Source organism: Lynx canadensis, chromosome C2 (assembly GCF_007474595.2).
Source record: "Lynx canadensis isolate LIC74 chromosome C2, mLynCan4.pri.v2, whole genome shotgun sequence".
Lineage (NCBI taxonomy): Eukaryota > Metazoa > Chordata > Mammalia > Carnivora > Felidae > Lynx > Lynx canadensis.
In genome coordinates, this window is record NC_044311.2 from 157,535,184 (window position 1) to 157,550,944 (window position 15,761).

Below are 15,761 nucleotides of genomic sequence, written 5' to 3' on the forward strand. Positions count from 1 at the left end.
TGGTTCTGTCTCTGGTCTTTGGGTCCTGACCCGCGGACCTGCCCGTGACACAGTCCACTACCTAGGATGGCTTTATCGCCAGTTCCTTTTCTGTGTCCTTTTAAACACACCTCTCAGCTAATCTTGTACATTTTCTCCGTCATGTAAAGTTTAGCGGCAGCTGCAAGAAACCAGTCCTGTCAGGAATCTTGGGACCGCACTGAGCGTGTGGGCACATTTGGGAAAATCGACACTGATGTGCCGCGGAGTCCTGCTCAGGAATGGGTCTTGTGACTTATTGGGATCTCAGTGAACTCGTCTAGTTTTCTTTTATGTCAGATTTGCTCCTTCTCGGTTTATTCCTGGGTTTTATTGCTGTCGCAAACGGCACCCTTTTCCCCATAAAATGTTATAATTATATAGTGTTGTTTTAATAAATACTATATACTGACCTTGGCCGCGTTGAATTCTAACGGCTTGCTGTTGATTCGCCAGTTTGGATTTTTCTAGTCAAACAGTCCTATAATTATGCAGATGGTTGTCGTTTTATCTCTGCCTTTCTAGTACTTGTACATCGTATATATTTTCTCGTATTATTGCGTCTATTGGGAGTCCAAAATAAAATCAGGCACCTCCGTCTTGTTTCTGACTGCACGGATGGTTCCAGCCCAGGGGTCTGCAGACGAGTGCCAGGGGGTCAGATCCAGCCCACGTTGCCTCTTTTCCTAAATGAAGTTCCACTGACACGCAGCCGCTCCTGCCCGTTTACGTCCAGGGTCACGGCTGCTTTCGTGCTTTTGTGCCACGACGGTGGCGTTGAGTGGTTGGGACGGAGGCCAGCTGGCTTGGGAGTCCTCAAAGGCTTGCTCTCTGACGGTTTGCCCGGGTCTGCTGGGCCCCCACTCTGGTATCCATGAGTGTTAGCCGGCTGTCCTACTATTATTTGCTTCCTAAAGGTCTCGTGGTTGTACAGGCTCGAAATCCAGTAATGGATACTCAGTTTCGCCACGTGCTTTTTGGGGAGCTGCCCTGTCTTTGGAGATGACCAGAGATTTGCCTCTTTTTGATCTCTTAATAAAATGCACTGTACTGTAATGTTGTACGTGTTGTCTGTACTGTTGACTCACGTCGCGTTCCTGAGATGAGCCATACTTGCTCCTGGCGTGTTGGATTCCGCTTGTCGGTGCTTTTATTTGGGGCAGTTGTGTCCTAATGGAAATAATATGTCCCTATCAGCGAGCGCGTGAGTGTGTTATCCCCACCACTGGTTTTTGGCTAACCGTGTGGAATGAATTGTGATGCTTCCGCCTCTGTGTGTTTGGGAGCAGGTATCTCTTGGTAACAATTCAAGTGGATCGAGTTCTTACTATGCAACAGTCACAGTTGTACCCGTTTCACGTGCGTTCGATCTTTATTTTGCAAACCAGCCGTCAATGAGGTACTATTTTCATGTTCGTGGACGGACGAGGAACCTGAGGCACAGTGCGCCTGAGTAGCCCGCGCGAGGTCTCACCCTGCTGGTAAGACGGGAAGGTGGGATCCGAACCCAGCAGCTGGTGTCCGGAGACCCCGATCCTAAGCGCGGGTCTCCCGCCTCTCCGCCGTGGAGATTATTCCTGAACGGTGGTGGAGACACAATGAAGCTGCCCGGGCCTGGTGCCTGTTGAAGGATAAACCTTTGGATATTTTTTGTCTGCTCCTGCCGCCCCACCCCAGCCATCGGACTAATTAGATTTCCTCTTTCTACCCGAGTCACTTTGTACTTCGAAAATGTATTTCCTGGGAAAATCATCCACGTAATCCAGCTTTTAAAACTTACCGCTAGGAACTGGAAGGTGATAGTTTTGTAATTAAAAAAAATCCCCCCATTCTCTTTTCCCCCTTTGTTGTGGGGGATAGTGTGTGCCCTAGGCGTGGCCCTCTGTCACCTCCTCCCGTGGAGGCTGGGCGGCAGGGGCGGGAGCGGGCGCTCGTCGTGAAGTGCAGGCCGCGGAGCCCCAAGCGGGGCCCGCAGAGGCATGCACCCCCCCCCCCCCCCCCGCCGCAGAACCTGGAAGGAAAATTGCTGTAATTACGGGGTTATTTGTGTTCTCCACCTTTATCCCCGTTGCCTTTATTGCAGGGATTAGCTCGTAACTTGGTTTTCGCGCATCCAGGTGACGATGTGTTCTATGACACAGAAGAAAGATCACCAGCACAAAGTCACTGAACACTTCAAAATGATGACACGAATGCATTTTCAAGAATAACCATCTCAAACTCTGTGGCGGGGCGCCTGGGGCGTTCGGTGCGTTGAGCGTCAGACTCTTGACTTCGGCTCAGGTCCCGATCTCAAGGTTGTGGGATCCAGCCCCACGTGGGGCTCTCTCTGAGGGTGCAAAGCCTGCTTGGGGTGCCCACTCCCTCCCTCTCTGCCCCTTCCCCGTTTGCTCCCGTGCACGCGCACTCGCACGCAATCCCTTTCTGTAAAATAAAAGTACAATTTAAAAAGTTGTGTGGAACGTCCCCTTCTCTGAGTTTGGTTAATTGATGGGAACGTGCTTATCGCGAGAGGCACATCATAAAGTTACACGCCCAACACCAGCTCAAACTCTGGGAACGTCTAGTTCGGGGGTGATACTAACACGCTGGGAAGCCCTGATCCGGACAAGGTCTCCCCAGAGGTGAGGCGGCCCTGGAGTGTGCGGGAGGTGGCCCTGCAGCGTGTGACCCTGGAGCGTGCGGCCCCAGAGCGTGTGCGTGCGCGTGGGGCCCCGGGCACAGTGCCGGAGGCGGTCGCGGTTTGCAGGCCTCTGTTTCCCGCAGGAGCCGCTGGGCGGTGGGCGCCACGTCCCTTCTCAGTGGGAACCTGCGACACCGCAGCCATGTCTGTGCAGGTATTTCCAAAGGGGCTTAGAGTCACAGCCCCAAACAGCACCTGGGGATGTGGGGTGCCGGGGTGATTCCACAATCAAAATGGAGCTCGTGTCAAGCGTAGAATATTGAAGCACAGCAAGTGAAGCCAACGCCTGGGGAGGCCCCCCGAGTCCCAGCTGGGCTGGTGAGCGCGCGGGGAGGCCCTCCTGAGCCTCTTCAGACCCTCGGAAGGTGGGCACGCGCCGCCACGTGTTGGGGGGCCCTTTGGCTGCAGCCACAGGACTGCTTCTGGACTTAAGAGGCAAACAGCCAGTGGGGAGGGAGCCAATGAAATCTGGGGTCGCCCGCGATGCTCCCTTAGCCTCGGTATCTCTGTCTGTCTCTCTCTCTTTCTCTCAAGTCCCGATCCCACCAGGCTGCTGAGCAAGGTGCCCATTTTCTGAATATAAGACACTTCTGGAGGTCAAGAGCTGGACCCCAGACTCCTCAGAGGTCTGGGTCCAGGCTTTACACTAACACCCGTGCTGCCCGCTGACCTTCCCGGGACCCCGCGGCCCCTCAGAATGACGACAGTCTGGATCTGGGCGAGAGTTCCCACAGCCGGCCAGTCCGAATCCCCTGGAGCCGTCTGAGAGCCCTCCCGTCAAGGCCGCGGCCATGTCCACGTCTGATGGGACGGTGCCCTGCAAACCGCAACTTCCTATCTTTGTCTCACGGAACTGGGAACGCCTGGGGCACGAGAACATCAGAAGAGCTCCTTTGAAAGCTGACAGCCACCCTCCCGCGGCGAGGGGATGGTCGGCGCCCTGGGAACCTTCTCTCTCCTGGGATCCGTCCCCAACCCCAGCGTCTAACCTGCCCCTGTTCTCCCGGGCCGGGCCCATCAGCCCCTCCCTTTCTGTCAGGCCCAGACTCCTCTCCGCCTTGCTCATCCGCCCGGGGAGCCGCTGGCCCCGAACGCCCCCCACCCCATCCTGCAGCCGATGCCCCTGGAGAGTCTGAGGACCACCAGATGGGACCCCCGCCCCACCCCGGACACCCCGGCACCCCCTCCTGGCTCCCGTTCCTTCGGCCACCAGCTCCCTCACTGCTGACCCCTCTCTGCTAGTTGACCTCCCCCCCACCAGCTCTTCTGCCTTGAGCCTGGCAAACAGAACCAGAAGGTGCTTCGCGCCTGCCCTCCACAGCCCGGCCCCGGTCCCCTGTTGCCCCCTCCGCTCTCCAGCTGTGCTCCAGCCCTACGTCACCCGCCCTGGATGGTCAGCGGCCACTGCCATGTTCTAAATCTCCTGGGAGTTCACCCACCCCACCCCCCCCCAACCACTTAGTTTCCGCCATTTTATTTGGTTTGGGAGAGGGCTTCCCCCCTCACGCGGGGCTCCCGCCCTGTGGCCACACCAGTGCTGCCCAGTGCACCGCTCCTGCCCCCTCACGGCGACCTCGTGGGGGGATGTCATGGGGACCCACACGGGGTCCCAGCCCCCTGCCTCAGCCCCGCCCATAGGCTCACCGCCCCATCTTCCCGGGACTCCCACGCCCAGCCTCCCGGACCGCAGCATCTTTGACTTCGGGGCAAACGCTGACCCAACCGCGTGGCTTTCCCCGGGTCCTGGGAGGCTCGGCTCCGACCAGGCCCGACAGCCGGGGGCAAGGTTTGGCCCTCGTCCCCACGGAGGCCCACGCTGCCTCTCACAAGTGTGCAGGCCTCAGTCTCCCCTTCTCCGGGACCCGCTGGCTCTCAGTGGCCTTCAGTGCTGTCCAGGCCCGGCACTGACGTTCTGAGTCACGGAGTCAGCCGGGCGCCCCGGGGGGCCAGGGTTCTCGCTCGGCCCGGGGGTGCCAGGCTTCTCTCAGTGGCCCCCACGGCGGCGACCCTGCGTGGCTGGGCAGCTCGGACCCGCCAAGCAAGGCACGATCCTGCCCGTACCTGTGCTGGGCGACGGGGAGGGGATCAGCGGGACTCTGGCGGGGGGAGAGGGGATTTGGGATTTCTCGCAGCCATTAAAATATTTCCTTGGGGACGCTGGGGTCCTGAAGTGCAGCCTCACAGCAGCCCTGCAAATGGCAGGACAGACTGAGGACGTGTTTCTGGGCGCTTTTATCTCCAAATATGCGGCGGAGCGGCTGTCCTCCCACTCACAGGAAGTGGCTCAGCCGTGGCCAGGAAACGGTCTCCCCAGCCGTACTTGGGGCCATGATGTGACCCTGGGGACCGTCCCCAAATGCGGGCCTCACACCCTGGAGCGTGGACAGGCCCCTCTGGCCGGTCCCGAGGGAAACAGCTATCACCCTGATCAGAGGTGGACGGGCGGAGCAGGGCCTGCCTGGCCGGGGCCTGATGTACGGTCTAGGGGCAGGTGGGGAATCCATCACCGTCTCGGAGTCTGCAGGCTGGATGGCTTTTCCTGACATTCCCGTAATCCCGTAGCAACCCCCCGAACCAGCTCACGTCCCTGGGACTGGCCAGCAGACGCGGGGGAGGCCGGCTGCCGTCCACAGAGCGCTCGGGGCAGCTCCAGGCGGGCCCAGGGGACAGGCGCGCCCAGAGCCCCACGTCCCGGGGGGCCCTGCCTCTGCCCATCCCTGTGATGTGGGGCAATGTCCCCCAACCTCTCGGGGCCCCTGAGTGGGAAGAGGTGGAGGTGGCCCCTCGAGGTGTTCTTGGGAAGCAGGCACGCAGTAACAGGTGCATCCCTGACAGAGGCTAGCATTTAGGGACACACAGAGGTCCCGCCTTGGCATCCGGCCCGCGGAGCCCGAATCACGACTGCCTCCTTCCCCACCGTTTCCGGCACCCGTGAGCTCCTGCAAAGGTCCCCCGATTGTCTGGCGCTAGGAAGGCTGGCGAGTGCCTGTCCAAAGCAACGTGTCACCCCGGAGCCACCGGACTGGCAGAGTCAGCCCCGTGCAGGGGGCAGCCCTGCCCGGCCCACGCCACGCCTGCTTATTAGGAAGGTTTAAGCAGGGCACCGTGGCCACAACTAGCCCCTTGCCGTGAGGGTGTTAGGTGCGTCCTCCTACCCCAGGCGTTCCCTCTAGAAGGTGTCATCGGCCAAGTTGTGTTCCCAAGGCCCACAGGTTGAAACCCTGGCCCGCAGCAGCTCACAATGTGGCCGTATTTGGAGGAATGGTCTTCAAAGAGGAGGTCAAGATAAAAAAGATCGCTGGCATGAGCCCTGACCCAGTCCGACGGGAGACCAGGACACAGACACGCACGGAGGGACGACTCGGGGAGGAGACAGAGGACCCCGCCAGCACCGTCATGTCAGACATCCAGCCCTCAGGGCGCAGGGAACGAATGTCGGCGTCGGGGCCACTGGGTCTGTGGTGTTTGCTACGGCCGCGCTCGCTGACTCATGCAGATGTCATACGTGTTTTGGTTCACTGTTGACCTTAACCCTCAGCCACCGCACGTTCGGCCAAAACGGGCGCGAGCTGTGCATCCGGGTCAAGGCGGCCTCTGGCGTCACAGGCCCGGCCTCCGGCAGAGGTCTCCTGGGCAGGCGTCCTGGGCTCTCACCTCGGTTTCCCCCCGAAGCAGTAAGAACTTCCTGGTCGGGGGGGTTTACACGTTTTTACCCGCTGGATCCTCTGAGCCTCACCCTGCACACTGTGGGTGGGAAACCGAGGCAGGCAGAGGTGTTCTCTCCTCCAGGTCACACGTCTGTGCGAGTGGCAAAGCCAGCCCGGTAATCTGCCCTACGTAGGGAAAGGTGCTAGGAGCGTTCGTTGAAATAAGGCCTGAACGGCGCCTGGGGGGCTCAGCCAGTTAAGCACCCGACTTCGGCTCAGGTCACGATCTCGCCGTTCGGGAGTTTGAGCCCCGTGTCGGGTTCTCTGCTGTCAGCGCGGAACCCACTTTGGATCTGCTCTCTGCCCTCTCTGCTCCTCCCCTGACTGTGCCGTCTCTCTCTCTCTCTCTCTCAAAAATACTAAAAAAAAAAAAGTCCTGAACAAATAAACTGGGCAAAATGATGACCTGTGAAATCGGTCACTGGGTGCGGCGTGAATGTCCCGGCGGCCTTTCCTGCAGGGAAGGGCTTGTGAGGCGTGGTCCCAGCTCCCCGCCCGCCAGGCCCCCCAGCAGGGCCCCCCACGCCTGCCCGGCCCGGGGCCCCATGGTCCACCCTGGGTGGCTGTGCTTCCGATGCCTGACGCCACTGTGTCCCTTTTGGTCTCAGAACCTTCCCTTCTGGCCAGAGAACCTTCGTCCGCCTCGACAAGGAGGCCGGGGACATGGCTTTCTAGCAGGAAGCTGCTGTCGAGCCCCCCAAAGATGGTGTGTCGAGAGCCTTAAGAGACCCCCAGTCCCGGGGCCACCTTTGTCCTCAGGTGCACCTGGTTCCCAGCACCCAGCCCCCGGCCGGTCCTCACGACCTCCTCCTCCAGACCCCACATGTCGGGCCTGTGAACTCTCACAGCACGGATCTGAGGACACCTGTACGGCCGGCACTTTTAAAGCCGTTAACGGGATCGGGGCGCCCCTCCTGGGCTGACGGCTGTGTGGACGCGCACCTGTTCTAGTCACTGCCGCGTCCCCTGCGGCGGCAGCAGGGGCCAACCGATGTGGGCAACGTCAGCGTGTGTCTGTGGAAGGCCGGGGGGCCCTTGCTGCAGGGCTCAGCTTGCCTGAAATGGCTTTCCTCACCCTCCCAGACACGTCGGTCCCCCAGCGTCCCCGCGCACTGCTCAAACCTGGAGCCCTTTCTGCGCGGATCTCCAGGGACTGTGCGTCCAGAACCGTGACGGGTACAGCATCGTCCCTGCCTTCAGCTAACAGCTGGCCTGCCCCGTTTTCGTGGGTGCTGGTGGAAGACACGGGATGGCTGGGTCAGAGGCCAAGAACGGTTTATTAGGCACGCCTAGGACAGCCACCAGGGAATCCTTGTGGCCGTTCCCTGAGCCCGATCCCCCAGGTGACGTGATGAAGGACAGTGACACGGGCGTGTGCAGCGGGCGGCTGTGTCACAAGAGAGAAGCCGGGATCGGGGGGCCTGACTCTTGTGGAGGGGTGCCCTGGGAAGGGCATCAGTGTCACTCACGGGTCATGCAGAGCCCGAGAGGCCCGTGGCCCCGAGCAGGCGTCTGCCACACGGTGGTGTAGACGGTGGAACGGGTTGGTGTCAGCCCAGCACAGGGTCTCACAGGGCTGTGTCGGCGGCCTCGATGAACGACGGCCTCTCCCACTCCTGGCCCGCGGTGCCTCCGACCCGGCCGTCCCCACGGGCGTGCCGCGTGGGAAATCCCTTCCCCCATCGCCCCAAGCCCGACCAGGGCAGCGGTGCCCTCTGTGCTCGGCCTCACGTGCAGAATCATCCACACTGAGCTCCAGGCCTCTCCAGCCACGCACCCTCCGTGCCTCCTGGGGTCTCGGGCTTCTGCTTTTCCACGGCGCCCCGGCCTGGCTGCCCTGTACCCCAGTGAGGACGGGGAACACGCGGCTTAGAAAACAGCATAGACGTGGTCAGATCCACGCATCCTTAAAAATTACACGTGGGAGTCCACGTGTGCGTGCCGCACACGCATTCAAGAACTTGCACTTTTCTGGGTCTTGCCCAATCAGCAGCTCACAGCAGGCTGGAGGCAGGGGGCCCCCGAGCCACGGGACAGGTGTACCATTTCGGTCACGTGTCAGGTACGTGGATGGGACTCGTGGACGTGGTGTTCCAGTCATGTGTCAGGCACACGGACACTGGGCGTAGTTAAAAACCACCTTTGTTTTTCAGTTTCACTGCTCTTTGAGCGTTGTTCCAAAGGGACCGTTTTTCTCATGCTCTAGTTTGAAAACTGGAGCCGGGATCTAGGACTTTCTCGTCATTGTTAGTCCTGCAATTAATGCAAGATGTTTATGTCATGTCATCGGTCCCCAGGGAGGGCACATCCCACGTAGGGGACAAAGCTGCACGTGCTGAGGTGTAGACAGTCTCCTTGGCTCCTGCTGTGCAAACTCCTTTGATTCCTCGGGGGAGACTCAGACCAGGTCCTCAGGTCACCGGCCGAGGGGTCACGTGTCAGACTGCACTGTCCCAATGAGAGCCTGATTCGTAGGCTCGGCTTGGGAGGTGGCTGTCCCCCAGGGCCGGGGCATGCGTCGCAGCCCCCCCCCCCCCGTCTTCTCCAAGGAGCCCGCCGACCCGGCACTCGCACCCAGCCGTGCCTTTCACTAGGGGCAGAGGCAAGGGGTGGGGGTCCAGCAGCCTGTTCTCGGCCTCTGCGGGGAGGACTCCTCTAAGGAGACCGTGCAGTTGCATCTGGGCAGCTGCTGACTGTCCTGGGGCCACGGCACAAGTGTCCAACCCAACACCCTGTTGCAATTACCGCTGTGATCTCAAAAAATTTCACAGTTCTGACTCCATGTGGAATTAATTTGATAACTGGCAGAGACAGGAGTCCTTTGTAAAATATGTTTGCGAGTGATTAGCTGGTGTCTCCAGTCTGGAGCCGTGGTTACGGGTTGGGGTCTCATCCACGAGCGAACAGCCTGGGGTCCGGGGAGAGACGCGGGGTCCCACACTGACCGCCAACCTGGGACCAGGGCAGGGCTGGGTGCGAGCTACAGTTAGGCGTCGTTCCTGCCCTCCCAGAACTGCCCGAGGGGCGGCCAGGCGGGGCCAGGCAGCGGGGCAGGACGTGTAGACTCAGGAGCAAGGCCGCTGTGGGCCGCGTGTGGCTGTGAACCCTGTGCTGGGGCTCGGCCAGTTGGACCCAGCCTCCGGGAGTTGGGTCCTAGGCGGGAGGCCCGGGGACAGCGGGACACTGACCGTCGGGCTCTGCCGGGCGTGGTGGCCGTGGTGTGGGTGGTGGGCAGGTGGACCTGGGCCCTGCCTCAGGGGACGCACAGATAAGCACGCGGGGCTCCGCCTCCCCGGTGGGAGTCCACATGGCCTCCTGCCCCCCACGCCAAAGCCGTAGGTCAGGGGTCTGGGAGGGCGGTGGGAATGTGGGTTTTTAAGAAGTCCTTGAGGAGAGTCTGACCACCAGGGAACTGAGGGCTCAGTTATCGGGCGGGTTAGGGGCTCCTCCTGGGTCTCTGAGGCTACCTCAATCCAGCCCATGAGCCTTTGGGTCCAGCAGGGGCCTAGGCGTGGTGTCCCTTCCACCGTCTGGGCCACCTTGAGTATGTCCTCTGGACAGTGACACAGGAAACCTGCTTGGCCTCTGGGGAGTGGTCCTAGGAGCCAGAACCTGGCCGTGCAGACGGGCAGGGGCGTCTCCGGCTGCAGGGCACGATGTCAGAGCCCTGGACGACCAGTGCCGGAGCCTGGGTGCTGGAGCGGGGCCCCCACGTGGGAGTTCAGGGTGGGCTTGGTCAGTGGCAGGGAGCAGGTGAGGGTCACGGTCGGGGCAGACTCCGTCGGCTCCCCGCTGGTGCAAGGGCAGCGCGGCAGGTGCTGGCTCCGAGGTCCCCAGCTCCGTGCTCCTGTGCGGGGGCAACAGCTCCTCCCTCGTCCCCATGTCTGCGGAGGCCCCGACCCGGGTCCTGGCCCCCGCCTCCCTGGGGGCCTGCGGCTCTGCTGTCTGTGAAGACGGGAGGGTGTGAGCAGGTCCAGACAGCAGCGGCTGGAGGGTGAGCACTGGAAACCAGCCACAAGAGTGGCGGCCTTTTAAAGTGATTTTCACAATTTCAAACATCGTCACAAAGTTGCAAGAAGAGGGTGAGGAATGCCCGTATATTCCGGCCTGGAGACCTCTTCCAAGTTTGCCAGTTGTCCCAAGAATGTCCTTCACAGCAAGATGGCACCGATGCCCAGTTACCACAGCTCCGTGGCCCTCGGTCTCTCCCTGACTCTGGGACCACGGCATGTTCAAGACGGACATGTCCCCAGCCCGGGCCGCCCGGTGTTTCCTTGACGACGCCCGATTGTTCCCAGGACGCTGGCTCCTCCGGGTGCGCCCTATGTCCGTTCCTGGGGGAGCTCCCTGACCGTCTGATGAGTGTGGGGTCTGCAGGGGGCTCCCCTGGAAAGCCGGCCCCTCTGTGTGATTCACAGGTTCATCCCTCTCTTACGGCCTGCTGGCCTCTTCTGATGTTCTTACTGTTTGATTAATTATTACGATCGTGGCTGTCAAATAACGACTTTCTTTTTTTTTTTTTAATTTTTTAATGTTTTTATTTATTTTCATGAGAGAGAGAGAGAGAGACTGAGCCCAAACAGAGGAGGGGCAAAGAGAGAGGGAGACACAGAGTCCCAAGGAGGCTTCAGGCTCTGAGCCTACAGCAGACAGCCCGATGCAGGGCTCGAACTCGTGAACCACGAGATCATGACCTGAGCCGAAGTCAGACGCTTCACCGACCGAGCCACCCAGGCGCCCCAAATAGTGATTTTCTAATTCCATCACTTATTGGCTGGAATTCTACTCTGAGGAATTTATTAATTATTTATTAATTAAGTTTTCTTGATGACATGCATTTATTTTTATTTATTAATTACATTTATTTATGTCAATAGAGACTCACAGCGCCCCATTTCATGCAATGGACTGTCGTCCGCTACTGTCCTCATTGACTCGACTCTGATGCTCCAATCTGCCCAGTGGGAGCCCCCTCAGGCCCGTTTCTGTGTGTTTTCCACAGGCACCTGCTGTTAAGGCACTTCCTTGCGTGCCCCCCACCCACCCCAGCCTCCCAGGCTTCTCTCCACGGCCCCCAGCACCTCACCACCCCCTGTACCTTCAGTCTCCCCACCCCATGCCCGGTTGTCCTGTCTGCCGGCCCCCTCCCCCCAGGCCGTCTTCCTGCCCCAGCTGGAGGTCCCGCCATCCACTGGACCCCTCCCTGCCCCGGGGGAAGAAGGGGGCCTGCCTCTCTCTGACAACAAGGGGAGCCTGGGGACCCGAGGGCAGAGGTCCCTCAAAGGTGGGGGCACTCACTCGACACCAAGCCCTGGGCCCTGCTGGTCCCTCGGTCAGGTCTCAGGCTGGGCGACAGGGGCGGCTGGAGGCTGGGGCTCCAGCCCGCTCTTGGGGTCCCACATAGGGGGAGGCAGGCCGAGCACCACGAGGCCATCGAGGGGCTCCCACGGATCCCAGACTGCTCTGCAGGCCCTCACGCTGCGTTTCCACCTCAGGCCCTGGGACTCGGCCCCAGCCCCGAGATTAAAATGATCCGCCTGTGACTGTCCCGGCAGCTCTGAGCAGCTACCGGAATTCACCACACGGATGAACGTCTTGGCCTGGAAATGTCCCACTAGGAGAGAGGGGCCCTTGCCACAGCCAGTGTCCCCTGCTCCCCTGCAGGTCTGGGGACACGGCTTGGGTGACCGGGGGCCCCAGATGCTGATGTGACAAGTCAGGGAACTCTCGTGGCTGGGGCCGGCCGGGCAGCCAGACAGCCGGGCCCTTTAGCTTCTCTGTGCCGCCACAGCTGCTCAAGTGCACAAAGGGGCCTTGTTCTCAGCCGTCACGTGCTCCCAGGCCCCACTCCAGACCTCCTTCGGGACATGATTAGGTGTGGGAACTATTTCCCCTGGGGCTGCATTTGACATTTGCCATTCATCCCCGAGGCGGCGTCTGGACCGCAGGGGCCCTCCCTGGCCTCCCCCAGCCCTGGCTGCCCGTAGACGGTCTAGGAGACGCCGCTGTTGACCTGAGCACAGGCCGTGGCTCGGTCCTGCCATCGTCACCCTGCGGTTCAGGTCTGTGGCAGGAGCAGACCGAGATGGAGCTGGGTGACAAGTACAACCACACGCACGCACGCACACGCGCCGAGAACAGGTGCACGCACGTGTATGTGACACCACGCGTGCGCACACACCAAGAACACATGCGTGCACGTGTACAGGACAGCACACACGTGCACGCACATGCACATGCAAACACACCAAGAGCATAGGCGTGCACACGCACAGACGCACCACGGCGCACACGTGCACAAACACAGGCACAAATATACACACAAATGGACCGTTCCGTACAGGGGGGTGAGGGGCGCACACACACATGTGCACACACGCACGCACGGCTCAATCAGCCCCAGCGAGCTGCGATCTTGGCGAAATCAGGAGGCTTGTGTCACCCTCGTCCCTTCTCGACACTGATTCCCTCTCAGCCCTGCTCTGTGCCAGGGGCTCAAGGGGCTGAGGTGGGTCCCCGCTCTCAGGAGTGGGATCCGAGATGCCGTCGGGCCGACAGGAAGGAATGTTCTGCAGCCGCTGGGGTGGGGCAGGAGAGGCGGGAGCTCCATGAGCTGCCAGCCTCCCCTCGGTGTGGACTCCGACACCGTCCCGGGTGACCACGGGGCCCGGAGCCCATTGTTGGAGCTGTCCACCAAAACCACAATTACGCAGCCAGCCGAGAGCCTGGCGCTGCGTGTTTACAGCGCTCCCGGGTAACGGAAAAAGGCTGTTGTAAACATTGCAGGAGAGTTGCAAAATTGAGCTCTTCAGCATCCAGAGTGTGGGATGGGGCATTCCATGGTGTGCGAGGGCCCCGGGGCCGGAGCCCCGGGAGGGTAGCATCGCTGCAGGGGCGTGGCCCTCAGGACCGGGGGAGTCCCTGCCGCCACCCACAGACGATACTTGCCGGCCACCGCTACGCAGCGTAGCGAGTTACGGGAGACGAGGGTGGTGGGCAGGGATGGGCCACGGATCCGGTCGTGCTTGCCCCCTGATGACCTTGAGCGATGGCCCCCCAGCAGCCCCCGCCCACTATCCGAGCCCCCTCCCCTCCCTCTGTTGGAGGCTTATCGCCCACTGGCAACAGGGCGTTCAGGGGAGAGCTTGCTTGTCCTCGGCCTGTGGGGGGCCAAGAAATTCCCCATCCATGTTCAGCCCCTAGGACCTGTCATTGAGACCTTTTAAGGGAAAAGTATCTTTGTGGATCTGAACGAGCTTGACGAGGGGATCGTCCTGGGGCCCCTGGCGCGTCCTAAGCACCATCGCGAGCGTCCTCTTAAGAGGGAAGCGTGGGGGACACACCGGGGGAGGAGGCCCCGTGGCCGCAAAGACGAGATCGGAGAGGCGCGGCCACAGGCCTGGGAATCAGGGCAGGCAGAGGCGGCCTCCCTGGAGCCTCTTGGCCTCCAGGCCCTGGGGGAGTCGCTCCCTCTGTTTAAGCCACGGTGTAGGGTCCTCTCCTGCAGCGGCCACTGGCCCCCAACAGCGTCTCACCTCAGAGCCCAAGGGACACATTTTGATCAAATTCCTCTGAAACCCAGGGTGACCAGACAAGCGGATATTCAGGCTGTGAGGGGAAAGGTCACCTGACTGTTCAGCAAGGAAATTAATCGCTGATAACCAGACCCGATTTCTGAAGTTTCCCCAAATACCTGGTTTTCCTGGACTTTTTAGTCCTCTCTGCACCGACCAGGAAATTAAAACAGAGCAACAGTTTGTGAGCAGCCTGGCAGCCGGTGTTTTCTCTGGTTAGACCAGCGCCGAGAGACCCCCGGGTCGGGGCCCCAGTCCAGGCACCGAGATTGACCCTGTGACACCCACCTGGCTTCGTGGACAGGCCTTCTGCACCTGGGGGGCCAGGCCGGGGACCCCAGCTCGTCGAAATCCACTCGGGGTGGGTATCTGAGTCCCTGCCCAGCCCAGCATCACGTCCCTCACCTGCTTGTCCTCAAACAAGGGAGAAAATGGGTCCCCAAAGGGACAGCGACCTGGCTGAGGTCCAACAGCTGCTCCAGAGAACCAGCCACCTCTCATCCGTGGGCTGCCCCGCCCTCCGAGGGCTCAGGACTCCCAGACACTTCCAGAACGGCCCAGGCCTGCAGTGACGCCAGCCTGGGGCAGGGACTGGAGGGGGCTGTCCCCGGCCGGATGTGGGGCTGTGCTCCCAAGCCAAGCGCTGTGCTGGGCAATGGAGCTGCTCCAGGGACACGCACGCACACACCTGCACAAAAACACGTGGGAACACACGCACGTACGCACGCTGACACAAAAATCACATACGCGCATAGACACGTGTGTGTGGATGCATACAGACTCCTGTGCGTACCTGTACGCGCGCCTGCAGACCAAACACACACTCGGCACGTTCACAGGGGTGGAGGTGGGTGCGAAGGATGCTCTAGGCTGAGCAAGAAGAAGACAGGTGTGCCGGGGGACGGCAGGCGGGGTGGGGGCCGGGGCAGGTTAGGTCACATCAGGAGGCCCCGTGGGCCTGCGATGGGCCAGACCCCCGACTTCCTGGGTGCCACCATCTGAAGCGAGGCTGGCTGGGCGCCCTGGAGGAGAAAGACCGGATCCCGCGTGGGGTGAGCACTCCCGAGCCCTGGAGGCCCCCCCTCGCAGCAGCCCGCTCACTCCCGATTCATGGCTGGGCACCCCTGCCTGTCCCAGGGCCGGCAGAAGGACAGAAGACTAAACAGTTTGGTCCACTTCTCATTTCCCGAAGAATCCTTTCTGCTAAAATAAATAGATGTCTATCAGCTGCTCGGTGGGCCGGAGGAGCACCGGTCTGCGGCAGAGACGGAGGTGAAGTTGCAGACCGTGGGCGGGATGGGGCGGCTCACCAGCACTGGCTCCTGCGAGCCGTGCCGTTGCCTGCGTGGCCGGAGGTGGCCTCCCTGGGGTGCGCAGGAACCCCAAGGGCCTTGGAGTCGCCAGAGAACTGGAGGGGCGGGGCTCGCACACCAACCCTCCACGGCACCGGCTCTCGCTCCCCTCTGGACGTGCTCCGCTGGGGCTTGTAGACCCTGGCCTCAGAGCCCAGACCGTCTCAGGGGCCCTGCCCCCCACTGCCCCGCACCCCAGATGGAGCACAGGAACGGAGCATGGGCCCACCATTCCTAACCAGTCTGCAACTCGGGGGAGTCCCCGGGGGACGGGGGTTCACAAACACACATGTAGAACCCAACACCAGCCAGCCCAGAACTCTAGCCGCATGATGTCCCCCGAGATGGTTCTGTGTAATCCCTCCCTGCCCTTCCTTCAACGGGGCGGGCGGGCCGGTAGCAGAGGACTTGGGCACAACCTGACCCT